The sequence below is a fragment of the Eumetopias jubatus genome, unplaced genomic scaffold (assembly GCF_037043125.1).
Source record: "Eumetopias jubatus isolate StellerSeaLion01/CBP00866 unplaced genomic scaffold, mEumJub1_p1.0 scaffold_16, whole genome shotgun sequence".
In the NCBI taxonomy this organism is placed as follows: domain Eukaryota; kingdom Metazoa; phylum Chordata; class Mammalia; order Carnivora; family Otariidae; genus Eumetopias; species Eumetopias jubatus.
Window position 1 is genome coordinate 40,781,143 of NW_028274822.1, and position 6,003 is coordinate 40,787,145.

The following is a 6,003-nucleotide window of genomic DNA, read 5'->3' on the forward strand; positions in this document are numbered from 1 at the left end:
AGGGAAAGTCTTTTTTTTTTCTCTCATAATCTGTAGTTAATAATGATAAACTTTACCTGGGTATTGCTATTGATAAGGAAAATCTGTGTCCTAAGATGGCCTACTGAGCCAGCAAAAGAGTCCCAGTCCTTGCCCCAGGGCTCTTCCGGGTCCTTCTCTCTGCCCCGCTTTGCGCATGCACCAGAAGTGCCAAGTATGCGGAAATAGAAGTGTATAAATTGCCCCCTTTGCGCTTGGGGCTCAGACCTTTGGAGGTCCCTCTCCTCTGAGCCTGCCGGTGTTAAATAAACCTCCTATCCTCCAAGATGTCCGGGTGCCGCTTGGGGTTCTTCCGTAGGGCGATCCAGTCCAGGTTCCGTAACACTATCATAACACACTAAAATAATGGTATAGACCACAAGTAGTAAGGAACAAACTTTAGAACAAGACGCATCCGTGTTCAAATCCTAACTCTACCACCACCAACTTACATGCCATCAGGCAAGTAACCCTTGGGCTTTTCATCTGAAAAATGGTGTGATTTCCACTGCGAATGTTTGTTTTGAATTAACAAAATAAAATACCAAGTGAGGCACCTAGAATGGCATCTACTAATGATAGGATTTCTTTTTAAAAAATTTTTTTAAAGGTTTTACTTATTTATTTGAGAGAGAGAGAGCATGAGCTGGGGTGGGGAGGGGGTAGGGGCACAGGGAGAGGGAGAAGAAGATTCCCCACTGCGCAGGGAACCTGACATGCGGTTCAATCCCAGGACCCAGAGATCACAACCGAGCAGAAGGCAAATGTTTAACCGACTGAGCTACCCAGGCACCCTTCCCGATAACTTTCTAGTTTGCAACTGGATTTTGTCCAACCTTTACAATGTTGATTCTATTTTGATCTTTTGGCTACTATTTCCTTTCAAATACTGAATCCTTCCTTTCTGGTCTTGATCTGTTATTTTGATTTTTCTCTAATGATTTCACTGTTTGGATATAAGAATCATACTTTATTTGGTCCATTTTATTCTCCCTGCTATTTTAAGTCTCTTTTTCTTCTTGACTGGTTATGCTGATAACTGTGAACAAAGTTTCTAACTTTAGACATCAAATTTCACCACTTTTCCTGTCAGGGCCTCTCAGGGTGAACTTAGAATCAACCACCAGCTTTATTACAAGTGTTCTTTTTTTTTTTTTGGTAAAATATATTTGACCTCACATGTTTTTATTGAAGGATGACTTCGGATGACTTGCAAACTTTACCTTTTTTTTTTTTAACTTTTTATTTTTAATTTTAAAATATTTTTCTGTAGATGTCTTTGTTTTGGTCCCTCATATTCAGTATGATCGTTTTTCTCGTGTGTTATATTCTCCCCAGTTTTACTGAGGTATAATTGGCAAATAAAACGGTCAGATATTTATCTATTTATTAAGATTTTATTTATTTATTTATTTATTTATTTATTTAGAGTGAGAGCAGGGGAATGGGCAGACGGAGAGGGAGAGAGAGTCTCAAACAGACTCTGTGTGGAACCTGACACGGGGCTTGATCCCATGACCCTGAGATCATGACCTGAGCCAAAACTAAGAGTTGGATGCTTAACCGACTGAGCCACCCAGGCGCCCCAACTGTCAGATATTTAAAGCATACAGCGTGATGGTTTGATACGCAGCTAGGCTGTGAGAGGATTCTCCCCATCAAATTAATGAACACATCCATCACCTCACGTATTTACTTTTTGGTGAGTACATTTAAGTTCTGCTCTCATCAGCATTATCACCTATAGTCACTATGTTCTACAGTAGATCCTCAGACCTTATCCATCTTGTAACCGAAAGCTTGTACTCTTTTTGAACCTCTGCCTATTCCCCATCCCTCACGGGCCCCCAGCCCCTGGCCACTGTCTTACTCTGTTTCCATGAATCTGACTTTTCTTTTTTAGGTTCCACATGTAAGTGATCGGATGCAACATTTGTCTTTGTCTGGCTTTTTCCACTTAGCAAAATGCCCTACAGGTTCATCCATGTTGTTACTGTTTTTAAAAGACAATCACCACCTAAACATTTCCTGGCATCTGGAAATTAGAGCCCAGCAGGTGGGACCTAAATGTCCTGGTCCCTTGTGAGGCCAGTCTCTGAATGGTTATGCATATAAAGGAAACACAAATGGGGCTCTATGCAGGTCTTTACCAAACATCTCTTGAGAATTTGGAAGCAGGACATTTATATTGTGTTTTAATATAACTGCATTTAATTTTAATATAATTGTATTTAATTTAAATACTAATACTAGTATTTAAATAACTCCCCCGCTCCCCAAGTTCCAAGCTCCACATAAGCTCTCCTACTCACTCCCTCCCCTCTCCTTCTCTCTAATCTATGTGCTACCTCTAGGCCACTAAACTGGTTCTCCCTTTGACTCCCCTGTACCCACTTTGCTAAGCTCTTCCCACTTGCCCGTATTTCTCCATGAGTATCTCCACACCCTTGAAGAACTAGGTTTTAGTGCCAGAAAGAGGAGAGGCTCATATGACTATTCTAGGGAGAATGGAATGACCTTAAGACAAGCATCAAGGTTCAATACATTATGTGACAAATAATTATTAAGTGTACCAGGCACCAAGAATGGAAGATGTCTCATCCTTTTTTCTCAAGGTTCATTAAGAGGTGAACATTGTTAGGGATCATTATACTTTTCAAGAAACTTGCAGTCTGATTCCAACTGCATGGCAGTTTTAGTTGTTATGGTCTGAAATTACAGCAGGGTTCATGAGAAAGAATTTACAACTAACTCTCTGGCTCCATATTATCGTCCTTTGTGCCACTGAATTATAAAATGTCATAGAGCAATTATTGTGGGATTTAATAATGAACTTCATTTGTAATGGAGACATTTCGTAATGACTGATAGGTTGCAGTCGGTCTTGCTGATGATTCTGGAGGCTTATAAGCCTTGAAAATTACTTGAGAAATAGCATCGACTTACTTTAGATAAAAATAGACTTCTCTTCTTGCCTGCGCATACAGAATTTATGCTATATTTGCAAAATTGAACTATGGTATGAAATGCTGTATAACATGTTTTTATTATACGAGAACAGACTGCTCTTCTCAGTCACTCATGGACGGAATCTGTGTCTTGTCAGCAGATGATGGGAAATTGATAAAATGTGCTTCAATCATACAACCCAAATCAGTGGAAGAGAGACTACTAGATTCCATCTGTTTTATTACACAGATTATGCTGCCAAGAGGAAGCAAAGTAGTGAAGAAATTTGGGGGAGAAGGCATATCAGAAAATATTAATTCAAGGACATAGTGTGAAGGCTCTGTAGAGGGAAATGAGAGGGGGTAGGTGCACAAGAGGGCAGAAAATGTAGCAATCATGCAAACTGGGAAACGTCTGTGCACTAAAAGAAATAAGTGAAGAGGCAGAGGAGGCCGCTACCCAAGGGAAATAAGACATTATGTCCTAAAGGGAGTTTGCATGGAATGGGGATGCAGCTCTGAAAAGTAAAGGGAATCCTCTGAGTCATCAGGCTGACCAAGGGGCAGTCAGGGTGATTGAGACATTGGAGCGGTGCCGGGAATCTACTCTCGCTGGACCAGAGTGGGAGGCCCACAAGATCACAGGGCTCCCCATGGTGACAAAGTCTGAGCAAGTCCTATGCAGTGAGCTGAACTACTCTGAAGCAATGGCCAGCTTTAATTCCCACGCTCCATCAGCTTTTTCTCCCTCGAAGATGTACCTTTTCACTTCTGCAACCAGACACACCCAATCCCCCCAGTTCAATTTGCCCCCCAAAGAGTGGTGGATATGGCACCTGGAATTATTCCTTGAGCAAGAGATGATTTTGATAGAGCATTGGCAGGAGGGGGTGAAGAGATTTTAGTGTGATCAGGGGGGTAGTCAGTAAACTCCCAAGCTTTTAGGTCACCCCGTAATCTGCAGAATATCAATCCTCACCCCAGCCCTGAGCCCCAAACTATTGATTTGTATCCCTGCGGTGGGGATCAGTGATGGGGTGAGGAGTGAGGTGACTCCTGATGGAATTAGGGAAGGAGCTACAGATACTGATGGGTCAGAGAGAGGAGTAAGGGCCACAGCTGGGATAGGACTGATCCCAATTTGTTGAAGATTAGGTATGGACTGGGGGCCAGGAATGCTTGGTAAAGTTCTGTACTTAGCATGGAGCAATTTTTTTAAAAAGTGATTTTATGTTTCAGCAGGAATCTCTGATCTGGCAAAATGGCAAAATGTATCCTTTGGCAAAATATCTGCAAGCAAGGTCACATTTTGGGGGCAAATCTTGTGGCAATTTCGAGAGGAACTGAAAGAGGGAGAAGACAGACTCATTAGAAATATCCAGATGTTAAGTGATTGGAGTTGAACTGGAGATCCTACAGCCGGTGTGATAATAATGTGTCTAAATGATCATTAAAAATATAGAGGTTGTGGAAACCAGATCTGGTGACTCCCCAGTGCTGATTCGGAGCTCAGTTGAATCATTGAATAATACAGATTCCTGGGCTCCATACCAGAAATTCTGATTCAGAGGTCTGGGGAGGGGCCTCGCTGGTGGTCCTGATGGATGCTCAAGTTTAGGAGCCAGTTACCAGCAGCTCAGAGGTCCCCACCTTGGCTTCACGTTACAACCACCTGATGAAGTTTAGATGAATGTTGCTGTTGAAACTCCACCCTATGCCATTTAAATCAGAATCTCTGGGAGGCGCTCAGGCATAGGTATGTTAAAAAAAAAATCTCCCAGGTGATTTTAATACATAACCCAGATTGAGAACCATTGCTCTAGACCATAGCGTGGTTGTTAGACTTCAGACTTGATGCTCTGAGAGCCTAGGCAAGAGGCAAGAAGAAGCATCGCCCCAAATAATCATCTGGCTGATGATAAACTACAGTAAAATATCTGGCATTTATTACTATTATTTTTAGGAAGAACATAAAACAGATTGGAAAAAAAAAGTAGTTGAATACCTAATTCAAGATATCAGGGTAGTGACATCTAGTGTTGAATTTAGATGCTTATTCAGAATTTCAATAATCTCCCCTCCTCACCTTGGCTAATATCATTCAAGGGAAAGTACAAAGAAATAATTTCCAGTAGTCTTTTAATCCAGTCTTTAGGGCAAAAGTAGATGATTTGGTGATTGGAATTGGGGTGGGGGGTGGTGAGTGGGGGTGTGCCGATTCAAGAAATATAATTATTCTTCTTGCCTTCTAGTAAATTTGAAAAAAAAAATACAAAAACCAAAGCAGATACAGGAATTAACTGAGGCTTACAGAACAATATCAAATAATTATCCCCAAATAATTATCTGGTATGCTGAGTTGGAGTAGGTCTTCTTATACTCCGATTTGATGCCAAATCTAGAGCTTTCTCACCTACTGCCCTGACTGAAGGTGTAGATACTCACCTCTGCAGGAAGACAGATTCCCAGCTTGTCACACAGCCTGGGCACTGCAGACCAGAGTTTGTTGGCCCCCAGGCCCGCCTCCAACAGGGTCTAGAGCCCACCCTGGTGCATTCATTGCTGGCTGTTCATGGCTCACCAGCGAACTGAAGGAGAAAGGGAGAACCTTCAGGAAGACTGAGAAAGAACCCCAGGTGAGCCCATTCTTTGCCCCCACCAATTCCAAACAGGTAAGTCTGTCCTTGTTTCAAGGCAAGCAGGGAATTAGAGGCAGGGGCAGAGGCTAGAAGACTTCTTCAGTACCTTTCCTTTCTCTTTAAGGAAATAAGAGCAGCAAGAAAATACACATTCCCTTTCCCCCAACTGCACTTTGATATTTTTCTGAGCAAAAGGTGTCATTTCTGAAAAATAATCTCCTTTATATTTAAATGATGAGAAAATAAAAAACTCAAACTCTTTTTTGCATTTTTCTGGACTCTCGAAAAGCTGTTGCAAATTGTGGAAATGTGTATAGAGAGTATACAATATAAGGCCTTAATGAAAATGTATTCTAGGGGCACCTGGGTGGCTCGGTCGGTTCAGCGTCTGACTCGTG